Source organism: Panthera onca, chromosome A1, assembly GCF_046562875.1.
Source record: "Panthera onca isolate mPanOnc1 chromosome A1, mPanOnc1 haplotype 2, whole genome shotgun sequence".
Classification (NCBI taxonomy): domain Eukaryota; kingdom Metazoa; phylum Chordata; class Mammalia; order Carnivora; family Felidae; genus Panthera; species Panthera onca.
This window is the reverse complement of record NC_138339.1, coordinates 217694399-217710051: the sequence shown is the minus strand read 5'-3', so window position 1 is coordinate 217710051 and position 15653 is coordinate 217694399. Positions and strand designations below refer to the sequence as shown.

The 15653-nt window shown below is 39.6% G+C and overlaps 1 non-coding gene across 1 annotated transcript; it reads right to left on the bottom strand.

The window, feature by feature from the left end:
• Nucleotides 1–4102: 4102 nt before the first annotated feature.
• LOC132682547 (U6 spliceosomal RNA) lies at nt 4103–4206 on the bottom strand. The gene has a single exon (XR_009611729.2). It is a non-coding gene; the product is annotated as a U6 spliceosomal RNA (small nuclear RNA).
• Nucleotides 4207–15653: the final 11447 nt, after the last annotated feature.

Here is a 15653-nt window from a genome sequence, read left to right as displayed (position 1 = left end):
TGAGCCACCCAGGCACCCCAACATAACAAACTTTTTACTGCCTTCTGTCTGACAGCTTTCTCCTCATCCCATCATCTGGTTGACTCCTGGCTCCACGTAAAGTATCAGAAAAGCCAATCTTACTAATGCAGCACTGGGCAGGAGATGCAGTCGTGGTTTCATTTGTGTAATTACTTGTTTGTCTGTCTCCCCTCTGGACCGTAACATGAGGGCAGGCACTACTTACTGCCATGTGGTGCCGGCCAGAGAGGAGGGGCTCAATAAGTGTTCGATGAATGAATACTCATTTACTCGCTTTATAGCAATTAGTGTTCAAGTTGTTCCCTTTCCTGGTGCCTGCAAGGCTGATCAAAGAAAAAGTACTTGCTTGATAAGCATCAACAGTTAGAGCCAAAATATTTGCACGGTGTCAGGAGAAACTTTGTTCCACGAACTTTACCACTCTCATCTCCTACGAGCATCCCTCTTGATTAGATTGTGCTGGATAAACAATACTAACTTTTTCCTTCCTAGCTCTTCAGCTCCTCTGCCCCACTATTAGGTTTTTGTGATTACAAGCAATCATGTTGTTTCAGACAGTTGGATCACAATACCATCGATTGGGTGATAGAATTACTCTGATACTAATAACAGTAATCAAAACCACAAACGTTTATATCATACTTTATGATTTTCTAAGTGCTCTTAATGTGCATTATCTCCTTTAATCTTGGAGACTGGGTCTGAAGATACATTTGCTACCTTGATTCATTTGGATGGATCCCCAAAGCTTTGTCTGAAGCAGCTTACATGTGGCCTGTCACCGAAGGAAGGACTACTTCAGCTCAGGGCTGATGTGGGGCTTTTTTATATTGACTTTCGGTGGTTCCATCTCAAGACAGTGAATTTTCCTCACCACATCCTCAAATTCGGGAGACATTTACTGTATACAGCCCTCAATTTATCAACTATCATTCCTGCTAAGATTGTTAAGACAGATAAATGAGATAATAATAATAGCAAATATTTGTTTGAGTGCTTACTATGTGCCAGACAATGTCTTAAGTGCTTTCCCCACACTAATTTATTCAGTCTTCATAACTGCTCCAACTTATAAGACATAAATAGCCTTGTTGTACCCATTTCTAAAAGGACAACTAAAACCCAAAAAGATGAAATAACTTGTCCCCTTGCTAATCACTGGGGAAGCTGGGACATGAACCCAGCAGACTGATTCTAGACTCCATGCTCACAGACAGTATACATATGGATGTTTATTCTTTAATAAAATAATAACATTTGTTCTTTTTTGAGTTTACCTATTTATTTTGAGAGAGGGAGAGAGAGAGAGAGCATGAGCAGAGGAGGAGCAGAGAAAAAGAAAGGGAGAGAGACAATCCCAAGCAGGCTCTGGGGCTGGAACTCACAAACCATGAGATCATGACCTGAGTAGAAATCAAGAGTCGGATGCTTAACCCACTGAACCACCCAGGCACCCCAATAATATTTGCCCTTTATGGACATTATTCTTTAATACACTTATCAAAATTTAAGGAGTGCTCACTGTGTGCCAGGCATTAAGGTTAGTTCAGGAACACCACTTGCCGTCTAGTGGGGAAGGTGGATTTGGATAAATGATCACGAGTGTGCCATGTGTTAACAAAAATGAAGGACCACTGTGCTGTGGGGACATAGAGCAGGGGACCTGGGCTCATCCGGGGTACAGAGAAGTTCTCTGTGAGGAAGGGACATTTTAACTGAAGCCTGGAGGACATGCACAAAAGGGAGGAGGGGAGACTTTCTGTGACTGCCTGAGGAACTAAGAGAGGTCGGTGTGGCTGGAGTTTCTAGAGCGGGGAGACAAGCAGTATGTGGTGATACTGGAGAACAGAGGGCCAGGGATGCCATAATAAGGATTTGGTGTTTTATTCTAAGGGCCTTGGGCGGCTACTGAAGACTGCTTAGCTGCAGAGAGGAGAAGATAGAGGTCATTGGGAGGATTGTGCAGTCCCGCAGGAGAGGGAGGCTGGCAGGATGAGCAAGGATGGGGGCAGCAGGGACACAGGAAGTGGATGCAGCCAAAACAGATCCAGGAGGTAGAATGAGCAGAACCCGGCAATTGACTGGATGTAGAGGATGAGGGGGAAGGAGGAGTCAAGGTTTCTGACTCGAGTCAGGTTTTGATAATGAAAATAAAAATGGACAACAGAAACAGAAGCAGATTTGGATTCAGGGATTAACAGTGATGGATTGAATTTCAGGGGTGTTGACACAGAAGTGAATGTGCCCAGGAGGCACTTGGCTCGTAGGGGTTAGGAAAGAGGAATTTCTTTGGCTCTAAGATAGACGTTTTTCTTTTTTTCTTTTTTAAAAGTTTATTTATTTACTTGTTTATTTATTTGTTTATTTAGAGAGCACACAAGTTGGGGAGGGGCAGAGAGAAAGAGAGGCAGAATCCCAAGCAGGCTGTGCACGGTCAGCACAGAGCCAGATGAAAAGGTTCTAACTCTTGAACCGTGAGACCATGACCTGAGCTGAGATCAAGAGTCAGGCACTTTGCTGACTGTGCCATGCAGGTGCCCCTAAGATGGACATTTTTCATGTTTACTACTTCTGAAATTAGAATGTGGCTTAAAAATAGTTTATTAAAAATAGTGTTTTAATGGTGAACTATAATTGATGATGTCTTAAAATAGACAATAGTCTGTAAAATAAGACTATTTCATAAAAACATAGCTAATTTGGGGGTACCTGGGTGTTTTGGTCCATTAAGTGACCAACTCTTGATTTCAGCTCAGCTTATGATCTCACGGTTCATGAATTCAAGCCCCGCATCAGGCTCTGCGCTGACAGTGTGGAGCCTGCTTGGGATTCTGTGTGTGTGTGTGTGTGTGTGTGTGTGTGTGTGTCTGCCCCTCCCCCACTCACTCTGTCTCTCAAAAATGAATAGATACTCTTTAAAAAAAGTAACTAATTTGTATTTAATGATTTTTGAGAAATCAGAGAAGGACAGACTTTAAAACACTCTTTTATCTTAAATTTAAAAAAAAGGTCATTCGATGAAAGTAAAATTCAGCAGTAGCACTAAATTTTAGCACAAATGCCAAGCTGGTAAAGTTCAAGTAACGAAGCTTTAATCATAACTGGTAGGAGCTTGAGGTGTCTGTTCTTTCTAAGTCCATGCCATCCATTCCTTCTTCCCGTTTCTACCTCCAACACGATTTTGCCTCCGGGTTAACTTGATGTTAACTTGATTAGCTATCTCTGGCTCCACATTACAAAGGTATGCTTTGTCAACCTTGGATAGAATAATGTGCCTTTGAAATTCAATCTATCATCCCTTTTTCCCAGACTGTAAAATGCTGAACCTTTTCCTGTAACTATGGCAATGTTTCCCATACCCTGCCCCACCCCCACCCCCCTCAGCCACACATGTGAGACAAGAGCTAAAGAAAGAGTTATGTTAGTTTAGGAGAAGAAAAAGACTTAGTGACATCCCTTTCTCAAATCCTACATCATTCAGTCTCTGAGTTGTATTTTGGCCAATATGCTATGTTCCATTGTTAATTTAATATTCATAACTGTGCATATAACCTTCCCAATTAGATTTTCACTTGGCAGGGGAACAAACAGCCATAGCTACTCCCTACATTCCTTGGTTACAGTCTTTACCTGGCTTTTTGCTCCAATTCCACCAGATCATTGTGGGTCTTTCAATTAAGACCCGGGTCTTGCACAGAGACCTCGCACTTTGGCCTAGTACAGCCAAAGCTCAAGGGAGCTTTTCATTTTAAGGTTATTCATTTTATTTTGAGAGACAGAGAAAGAGAGCACGAGTGGGGAGGGGCAGAGAGAAAGTGAGAGACAGAGAATCCCAAGGAGGCTCAGGCACTGTCGGCCCAAAGCCCGACACAGGGCTCAAACCCACTAACCGTGAGATCATGACCGGAGCCGAAGAATCAGACGCCTAACCGGCTGAGCCACCCAGGCGCCCTTCAAGGTTAACTTTTTATTGCAACAAAATACACAGGGCACAAAATTTATCATCTTAATCATTTTTAAATTTACAGTTCGGTGGTGGCAGATAGATTCATCATGCTACCCAACTATCACCACCATCCATCTCTCATGGAAACTTTTATGAATTCTGTGTGTCATCCTTGTGCAGGGGCCATGCTAATCTCTGTATTGTTCCCATTTTAGTATATGTGCTGCTGAAGCCAGCACTCTCAAGAAAACTTTTAAAAACAAAACTTTACTTCCCAACTTGCCTATGGGGCCAGCATTACCCTAATACCCAAACCAGATAAAAATACAACAAAGAAAATTACAGACTAATAAATAGCTCTCATGAACACAGATGCAAAAATCCTCAACAAAATAATAGCAAATCGAACCCAACAATGTATAAAAATAATTATGCACTGTGACCAAGTTGGATTTATTCCAGAAACGCAAGACTGGTTCAACATTTGAAAATCAACGAATGTAATCCACCGTATCAACAGACTAAAGAAAAGAAATCATATGATCATATCGATTGATGCAGAAAAAGCATTGACAAAATCTAACACCTATTTATGATGAAAACTCTCAGCAAACCTAGGAATAAAGAGAAACTTTCCCAACATGATTTTTAAAAATCTACAAAAAAACCTATGTTCAACATCCTACCTAATTGTGAGAAAATGTGTACCGTTTTTAAGGTTGGGAAAAAGGCAAGTATGTCCTCTCTCACCACTCCTATTTAGCAACATACTGAAACTCCTAGCTAGTGCAATAAGACAATAGAAGGAAATAAAAGGTAAATAGTTTGAGAAGGAAGAACTAAAACAGATCTTTACTCAGAAACAAAGGTAGGCACCTCAAGTCCCTTTTAGAATTTGTAGACTTTTAAAAATTGCATATTTGCTTTCTAGTTCAAAGATTTCTACTCTTATTTTTATTATTGCTTTCTTTCTATTTCCTTGTGTTTAAGTTGCTGTTCTTTTTTTAGCTTCTTAAGATGAAAGCTTAAATCATGTGGATTTTCGATTTTTGCTCTTCTCAAATATATACAATTAAAGCTATGAATTTCCCTGAGTCCTGCATTATCTGCACCCCAAATGTTTTGATATGTCATATTTTCATTATTATTCCATTGGAAATAATTTATAATTTCACTGCAATTATTTCTTAGACCTACAAGCTGTTTAAAAATGTGTTGCTTATGGAACACCTGGGTGGCTCAGTTGGTTAGGTGACCGACTCTTGATTTCAGGTCGTGATCTTGAGGTTTGTGGGATTGAGCCCTACGTTGGCCCTACCTGGGCCTGCATTGGGCTTTGAGCTGTCAATACGGAGGCTGCTTGGTATTCTCTCTGTTCTTCACTCTCTGCCCCTCCCCTGCTTGCTCTCTCTCTCTTCCAAAATAAATAAATAAACATTAAAAAATGTGTTGTTTAAGAAACAAAACAGATGAACGTATGGGAAGGGTGGGGGGAAGAGAAGAGAGGGAAACAAACCACAAGAAACTCTTAAAAATTTCTTTTTAATGTTTATTTATTTTTGAGAGAGAGAGAGAGAGGGAGAAAACATGAGTGGGGGAGGGGTGAGAGAGTGGGGGACAGAGGATCTGAAGCAGGCTCTGTGCTGACAGCAGAGAGGGCTCAAACTCACAAACCGTGAGATCATGACCTGAGCCAAGGCTAGACGCTTAACGGACTGAACCACACAGCAGCCAAAACCACAAGAGACTCTTAACGATAGAGAACATACTGAGGGTTGATGGAGGGAGGTGAGTGGGGGATTGGCTAGACAGGGGATGGGTACTAAGAAGGACACTTGTGATGAGCTCTGGGTGTTGTATGTAAGTGATGAATCATTGAATTCTACTCCTGAAACCAATATTGCATTGTATGTTAACTAAGATTTAAAGAAAAATAAAAATGTGTTGCTTAATTTTCAAACATTTGCTTCTTTTTATTGATTTCTAGTTTGATTCCACTGTAGTCAAAAAAACACATTTTGTATGACCTCAGTCCTTAGGAATTGTTTGAGCCTTGCTCTATGGCCTAGCCGACAGTCCATTTTGATAAGTGCTCATAAGCTCTTGAAAACATGTATGTGTCAGTTGGTAAGTGCAAAGTTCTGTATATGTCAGGCCGATTTGGTTGTTCTTGTTGTTCAGGTTTTCTATATCCTTACTGATTTTTTGTGTGCTTGTCCTATCTGCTATGGAAAGAGGTGCGAAAATCTCCCATGATTGTTAATTTATCCGTTTCTTCTTTTCTGTCAACTTTGCTTAGCATATATTGAAACTATGCTACATTTTTCACCAGTTAATGATACGTTATAAATTATTAGGTGCGTGCAAATTGAGGACTCTTTTATCTTATGTGAATTGACATTTTTATCATTATGAAATGTCTCTTTTTCATCTCTAGAAATATTTCTGCCCCTGAAGTCTTTGTTGTCTGATACTAATATAGCTACACCAGCTTTCTTTTGGTCAGTGTTGGCATGGCATATTTTTTTGTCCATTCTTTTTTCTTTAAAACTTTGTGTTTTTATATTTAAGTTGGGTCTGTAGTAAATAGCCCATCTATTTTGCTTTTTTATCCAAAAGCAATTTTGGCCTTTTAATTGGATAATCATCTATTAACATTTAAAGTAATTATTGAAATGTTTATATTTACTATCTTGTTATATGTTTCTATTTCTGTTCTTTATTCTTTTATTTCTTCTTTCTTGTCTGTTTTTGGGAGAAGAATCAGGTACTTTTTTTTTTATTATTCTATTTTTTCAATCCTATTTTAGCCTACTGGTTATTAGCTTTTAGAGGCTCTGGATTATTTTGTGTGTGTGTGTGTGTGTGTGTGTGTGTGTGTGTGTTTTAAAAGAAAGGCAAATGGTGCAGACAGGTCACCTTAATCCTGTCAAGGATTGGTTTTAGGCTTTGTTAGAATTGGTCCTTTGGGTTTACCTGCATTACCAAGCTATGGTCTTTCTGGGGTCTCAATCAGAGGTTGGGTGTTGCTATTTCTCATTGGTGGGCCTTGTACTCCACCCTCAATCTCTTCAGTCTCTGCTGCTGTAAAATCTTTGCACAGAGCTTCAGCCACCCAGCTGCTGCTTTCTGTTAGCTTTCCTGTGGTTGCAGCTGCACAGGCTTAGCTTGGGAGTTAGCAAACATCTCCATGGGAGATCGCGTCTAGCCTTCAGGGTTCACTTGTCTGTAGTTCCCTCCTCTGTGAGATTTTACCACCTACATCCCAGCCACTTTGGCACCTTTGAACTGCAATCTGTCTCCTCAGCCCAATGGAATAATCAAGTTAACAGCTACTTACTCTATTCCCTGCCCTGTGAATCGGCCAGAGTGTACATGTGCTTGATGTGTTTACCTTCTCTTCGGGATCGTCTTGGTTACCCTTCAATGCCTTCAAATGCTTGTGTTACATGTTCTGTCCAGCTGTTAATAGTTGTTTTCAGCGGGATAGTTGGTTCAATATAAACTATTCTGTTATGGCTGGAATCATCAGTTTTCCTCTATTACAATTTGGGACACTCTGTATTATAAACAAAATATCTAAAACAACTCAAGAACTCTGAAATCTAAAAATTTAAAAACTCTATCACCATCCTCAAGGGTTTCCAACTCAGCATTCTATTTAGATTGAATGCTCTTCCTTTCTCATCTTCAGTTTGGTTTTTTGACAGGAGCTTTGTACTTGGACTGAGAAAGCGAAGGTTTGGTTTCTAGATTTCTATATAAAAATTATATAATCCTGGACAAAACTCTTCCTTTTACCATCTTGGTTTTATAATTAGTCAAGGAGGATGGCCATTAATGCCTGCCTGCCTTAACTCTTTTCAGGAACAAGCAAGACAATTCTTCCCCTGTCTTCCTAACAGAGATGGTGTTCCATCAGCTTAACCATGAAAGCAAGGTTCACAAGGGTGCCATCCCCATAGAGACATGGAGGCTTTCACAATTTTTCAGCTCTTGGAGAATTTCTTTTCATGCCCTATTTTTCTTTTTCTCGCCTTAATTAGAGCTGTGAATCAGACACAGATATGATTGCTGTTTCTTCCGCCATCTGGGTCAGATTGTCCTGCCTAACCCTTAGAATAAAAAAGAACACAGGTGTTTGAGTGGGATGTTGGTTTGGGAGAGCTGGCTGGCCCAGTGAGCCTGACCAGAGACCATTTCCTGTAGACAGGCCATAGAGGAACCCAAACTATCAGAAAGGTTTTTGCTCAGTTTGGAAACAGAATAGAAAAAGCCATTTATGTGATTCCAAGACCAAATGGCATTAAGCTTGGACAGCCAGATGGGTATGTTGTTATGAGTGGAATTATGTTTTAGCCTTAATTTTTGGGCTTGATGGGGCAAGGCTTTAGTGGCACAACTCCACTTTGTCTCTGACTCTGCTTTTTCTAGGTTTTATCTCTGACTAATCCCCTTCTGGTTGGGAGAGCTTTGTTTAGGTATTTTACTAAAGTCAACCCAGTTGGTGTCTTGCTGTCCATTCATGTTCAACTCACATCTCTGCTCAGATGCTTTATGTGCTCAGTTTACAGATTGGCTCTTCCAACATTGTTGCTTCCTGTTCCTAAATTTGGGGAGAAGACCTATTATAACCTCCGTGTCCAGACCTATTACATAGGTTATCTATATATTTATCTCCTTTGACCTTCACACCAGGTTCTTTATATATTTACGTCCTTTGACCTTCACCCCAGTCTGGAAGGTCATCACGTTCCTTTTACAGATTTAGAAACTGAGGATCACAGAGACTAAGACATCTGTTCAAGTTCACAAAGCTTGAATGGTACAGAGAATGTTCAAACTCAGGTCTGACCTCAAACTCCGAGTTCTGCCTTCTGCTGTTGCTGCAAAGTAAGTACTACATGGGTGAATCACTCAAATTCTCATGTCACCTGCAGAAGAAAAGGGACCTAAAAAATAGTGATTTAGTCAAAGTACCCTCCAATCTAGCATACCTTCATGCCTTTCTATCTTAATTCATGTGTCTCTTCCTAGAATTCTGCTCCTATTTACTGAGTACTTACTATGCTGAGAACACATCGAGTATGAGTAGGGACAACCTACTCATACTCATTTAACAGCTTGTTAAATTACGACATTTTTCATCTTCCAAATGTGCATAACTTTTGACCAGCTGTTCTACTTTAGGAATTATACACATATGCTCATAAAGCTACAGTCTAAGCATATTGATAAACATATAAAGAAATGCAAAGTCTGCAACTTCAAATTGATTTAAATCCATAAACAAATAAAAAACTACTATCATTCAGGTTTCTACCTGAACCAGTAGTGTGCGTGTGTATGTGTGTGTGTATTATACTGTTTTATTCATGACAGAGAGATTTATTACAAGGAGTTGGCTTATGCAATTGTGTAGCTGGCTAGGCAAGTCTGAAATCTGTAGGGTAGGTCAGCAGGAAGGGGAGGCTGGAAAATTTTAGGCAGGAGCTGATGCTATAATTCCACAGGTGGATTTCTTTTCCCTCAGAGAAACTGCAGGTTTGCTTTATTTTTATTTTTATTTTTTTTAACGTTTATTTTATTATTAAGAGACAGAGCGTGAATAGGGGAGGGGCAGAGAGAGAGGGAGACACAGAATCTGAAGCAGGCTCCAGGCTCTGAGCTGTCAGCACAGAGCCCAGTGCAGGGCTTGAATTCATGGACCCCGAGATCATGACCTGAGTCGAAGTTGGATGCTTAACCGACTGAGCTACCCAGGTGCCCCAAAAGTAATCCCCCTTTACTTAAAGTCAATTTAAGTAGATTTTAATCCCACATACAGAATGCCTTCACAGCAACACCTAGATTGGTGTTTGAATGATGGGGTACTATAGCCTGACCACAGCATAAAACAAACTAGCACAAGAGGGTAAACTATCAATAGAAATGGTAAATAGAGATGATCAGCAAACTATAGTAATATGGAAAAACATTTTAAAAACAGGTTAAAATATGTTACTAAAGTACGTTGTTAAAGCATGCATTCAGTGGAAGAAACAGAGAAGCTAAATCAAAGTGTTTAAATAATAAATTTATTGGTTTACAGCACAGGAAAACCAGAAATAGGGTGGAGTGCTTTGGCTCTGGCCATCTGTATGGCCCTCTGTCCTTTGCTGGCTCCATGCTCTGTTGCTTGACAGGTGGCTGCCCTAGTTCCAGGCCTCATCTGCATGAGGAAGAGAGAGATCATATCTTCCTATTACTCTCTGAAGAGTAAGAAATTTATTAAGTGCCTCCAGCAAACCTCCTTTTAAATCCCATTGACCTGAGTTGATCATGGGTCCATATTTGGGCTAATCTTGTGACTAGTGAATACCATGCACTAATAGACTTAGCCTTGAGGTCCAGAGTCAGTCGGTAATGAGGGGAATGGAAGGTCATGATTGCCTTAGGCTATAGCTTCCTGATCTTTTTGACAAGTAATAGTGCCCATATGGCTGACAGACTAGAACAGCTCAAAGCAAGTGCCCTGGGGCTCCAGACCTCCCAGGGTCCACCTGGCTATCTCAAGGGATAAATATCTCTACACACCAATGGGTAGCAACTTGCATGTTGCATTAGACCAATTAGGAACCACCCCCTAGGGAAGGAGTCTATCCCCAAGCTATGAGACTTCTACCCAGTGGAGGAAGAGTGGACTGGTTAGTAATAACATAATGGATAATAAGGAGAGGGGAGCATACAAGAAGGGTCCAAGGATGTTTTCCAAGGTTCCAGTTTCAGTAACTGGGTAGACGCCAGTGTGTAAACTAGAGCTGGACAGTATTGGCTCATGAAGCAAACTTTTTGTGTCCTGCCTCAATTCTGTATTAAGTGATGTCTCAGAAATTGACAAATGCCACAAATCAGTGTTTTCCTCTAGAAATCAGTTTTTAAGCCTTTACCAGCACATGAAGGGAGTGTCATGTCCCAAGATAGACACACTCGTGATGCAACAGGTTTGCTTTTTATTTACCTGTTGGGAATCCTGCTCATTGTTTTTTTAAATTGAGGTGAAATTCACATAATGTAAAATTCACCATCTTACTCATCCTTTTTTGAAGTGTATTCAAGCTCATGGTTATTGTATCTTTATTGATTATAACATTTTATTTTTGAGAAGGTAACACATTTATGTTCAGAAGGTACAAAAGAATATCCAATAAAAAGCAGCCCTCCTGTTTCTGTTGCCCAGCCATCTAATTTCCTTCCCTAGACAAAACCCAGGGTAATGGATCTTTAGGGATACTTTCTGAAAATTCTTAAATAAATCAATTCTTAGAATATTTTTAACCACACACACTGCTCTGGCCTTGCTTTCCTTTATCTAACAAAACATCTTGGGTGATTCCAAAACCAAACAAAGACCTCACTAAAAAGGAGAACTACAGATCTATTTCCCTGATGAACACGGATGCAAAAATCCTCAACTCTTAAGATACTAGTCAATCAGACCCAACAATACATTAAAAGAATTATTCACCACAGTCAAGTGGGATTTATACCTGGGATGCAGAGCTGGTTCAATATCCACAAATCAATCAATGTGACACATTGCATTAATAAAAGAAAGGACAGGAACCACATGGCCCTCTCAATAGATGCAGAGAAAGCATTTGACAAAATACAGCATCGTTTCTTGATAAAAATCCTCAAGAAAGTAGGGATAGAAGGATTATACCTCAAGATCATAAACGCCATATATAAGAGACCCACTGCTAATATCACCCTCAATGGGGAAAAACTGAGAGCTTTCCCCCTAAGGTCAAGAACACGACAGGGATGTTTGCTTTCACCACTGTTATTCAACATAGTATTGGAAGTCTTAGCCTCAGCAATCAGACAACACAAAGAAATAAAAGGCATCCAAATCATCAAGGAGGAAGTCAAGCTTTCACTCTTCGCAGACAACATGTTACTGTATGTGGAAAACTCAAAAGATTCCACCAAAAAACCGCTAGAACTGATCCATGAATTGAGCAAAGTCACAGGATATAAAATCAATGCACAGAAATCAGTTGCATTTCTATACTCTAATAATAAAGCAACAGAAAGAGAAATCAAGAAATTGATCCATTTACAATTGCACCAAAAACCATAAAATACCTAGGAATAAACCTAACCAAAGAGGTGAAAAATGTATACACTGAAAACTATAGAAAGCTTGTGAAAGAAATTGAAGAAGACACACACCAAAAAATGGGAAAATATTCCATGCTCATGGATTGGAAGAACAAATATTGTTGATAGTACCCAAAGTAATCTACATATTTAATGCAATCCCTGTCAAAATAACACCAGCATTCTTCACAGAGTTAGAACAAACAATCCTAAATTTTGTATGGAACCTGAAAAGACTCCGAATAGCCAAAGCAATCCTGAAAAAGAAAACCAAAGCTGGAGGCATCACAATCCCGGACTTTAAGATGTATTACAAAGCTGTAATCATCAAGAAAGTGTGGCACTGGCACCATAACAGACACTCAGATCAATGGAACATAATAGAGAACCCAGAAATGGACCCACAACTATATGGTCAAATAATCTTCAACAAAGCAGGAAAGAATATCCAGTGGAATAAAAACAGTCTCTTCAGAAAATGGTGTTGGGAAAACTGGAGAGCAACATGCAGAAAAATGAACCTGGGCCACTTTCTTACACCATACACAAAAATAAACTCAAAATGGATGAAAGACCTAAATGTACGACAGGAAGCCATCAAAACCCTAGAGGAGAAAGCAGGCAAAAACCTCTTTGACCTCAGCTGCAGCAGCTTCTTACTCAACACGTCTCTTGAGGCAAGGGAGACAAAAGCAAAAATGAACTATTGGGACCTCAACAAGATAAAAAGCTTCTGCACAGTGAAGGAAACAATCAGCAAAACTAAAAGGCAACCCACAGAATGGGAGAAGAGATTTGCAAACGACATATCAGATAAAGGGTTAGTATCCAAAATCTATAAAGAACTTCTAAAACTCAACACCTGAAAAACAAATAATTCAGTGAAGAAATGGGCAAAAGACATGAATAGACAATTTTCCAAAGAAGACATCCAGATGGCTAACAGACACATGAAAAAATGTTCAACATGGCTCATCATCAGGGAAATACAAATCCAAACCTCAATGAGATACCACCTCACACCAGTCAGAATGGCTAACATTAACAACTCAGGCAACAACAGATGTTGGCAAGGATGCAGAGAAAGAGGATCTCTTTTGTACTTCTGGTGGGAATGCAAGCTGGTGCAGCCACTCTGGAAAACAGTATGGCGGTTCCTCTAAAAATTGAAAATAGAACCACCCTATGACCCAGCAATTGCACTAGTAGGTATTTATCTAAGGGATACAAGTGTGCTGTTTCAAAGGGACACATGCACCCCAATGTTTATATAGCAGCGCTATCAACAATAGCCAAAGTATGGAAGGAGCCCAAATGTCTATGGACAAATGAATGGGTAAAGAAGATGTGGTATAAATATGCAATGGAGTTTCACCTGGCCATAAAAAGAATGAAATCTTGCCATTTGCAACAATGTGGATGGAACTAGAGGGTATTAGGCCAAGCGAAATTAGTCAGAGAAAGACAAATATCACATGACTTTACTCATATGAGAACTTTAAGATACAAAACAGATGAACATAGGGAAAGGGAAGCAAAAAATATAAAAACAGGGAGGAGGACCAACCATAACAGATTCTTAAATATAGAGAACAAACCGAAGGTTGCTGGAGGGTTTGTGGGTAGGGGGATGGCTAAATGGGCAAGGAGCATTAAGGAAGACACTTGTTGGAATGAGCACTGGGTGTTATACATAGGGGATGAATTACTGGATTCTACTTCTGAAATCATTATTGCACTGTATGCTATGGATATAAATTAAAAAATAAAAATAAATTAAAAAAAAAACATCTTGAGGATGGTTCCATACCAGTACCTACAGAACCTCCTTTTTTTTTTTAACAGCTACAATGTAATCCATTCACATACAGTTACTATGAATGACTTTAAACATCCTTCTTTTTGCATCTATGTGTATCTATCTGTTGGACCCATTCCTACAAGCAGAATTACTGGTCAAAGGTTATGTATATTTGGAAGTTGAAAGATGTTAAATTGCCTTCTGCCGATACTGCACTGGTTTGCATTTTCATTACAATTTGCCTGTTTCCTCACAGCTCTGCTCACAAAGTAGGTCTTCAAATTTCTTATTCTTTGTCAATCTGATAGGAAAAAAAATGGTATATCAGTGTAATATAAATTTCCTTTCCTTTTATTATATGTAAGGTTGTGCATCTTTTTATATGTTCATGGGCCATTTCTGTATCTTTTTTTTTGGTAAACTATCTGCTTGTATCCTTTCCCATTTACTCTATTGGGTTTTGGTACTTTGAAAATTAAATATTAGAAGTTCTTTTTATCTGAAGGAAATTATACTCAAACACTTTTTTCCTTTTTGTCATTCGTCTTTTGGCTTTGTTTCTGGTGGTTTTCCCATGCAGGTCTTTTTTTGTTTTTAAAATTTTTTATGTAGTTGAATCTACCACTTTCACATAGTAGAATCTTTGATAGCTTCTTGGTTTTTTTTAAATTTTTTTAACATTTATTTATTATTGAGAGACAGAGACACAGAATGTGAGCAGGGGAGGGGCAGAGAGAGGGGGAGACACAGAATCTGAAGTAGGATCCAGGTTCCCGAGCTGTCAGGACAGAGCCCGACACGGGGCTCAAACTCACAAACTGCGAGATCATGACCTGAGCTGAAGTCGGTCGCTTAACCAACTGAGCCACCAGGAAACCCTATAGCTTCTTGGTTTTATGTAATACTTCTTCACTCCAGAAATTATTAAAAATGTAACACAGTTTTTTCTAGTCCTTTTATGTTTTCATTTTTACGTTTAAATCTCTGCTTCATTTGGACTTTGTTCTACTTTTATTATTTTTTTCCATGTGGCCATACAGTTGCCTCAATATTATGTGTTGAATAATCCATTTTTCTCCGTTGTTTAAAAAAATTTTTTTTTAACGTTTTATTTATTTTTGAGACAGAGAAAGACAGAGCATGAACGGGGCAGGGGCAGAGAGAGAGGGAGACACAGAATCGGAAGCAGGCTCCAGGCTCTGAGCCATCAGCCCAGAGCCCGACGCGGGGCTCGAACTCACGGACCGCGAGATCGTGACCTGAGCTGAAGTCGGACGCTTAACCGACTGAGCCACCCAGGTGCCCCTCTCCGTTGTTTTAAATGCCATCTTTAGGCATTAATTTATAGAAGAGAAATTAGGAAGAGGTATGATACCTGCCATTTAGACAAGAGAGCCAGCCCTTGCTGTCTTTGGGAAGTGACAGTAGAGGGATGTAGCTACCTGCTTGACCCAGATTTCTCTGTTTGCTTTAATTTTCTATTAAGAATTCTGTGTGTGGCAGGGATGGGACAGGGAATGCAAAAGTTTTCTTAGGATAGTTGGGAAACTGAGTTACATAATGTGTCGATTTTTGTTGTTCCTTTTGTTCTTTTTTTTTTTTTTTCTGGAGGGGGAGGTCATATATATGAGAGAAGAAACTGCAGAACTAAGCTACTTCTTGCTTTCAACGACTTGGTTACTTCCTCCCTTTATCAAGAAGTTTCTTGTGTATTTCTTGGGTAACCTCAATTTTGCTATG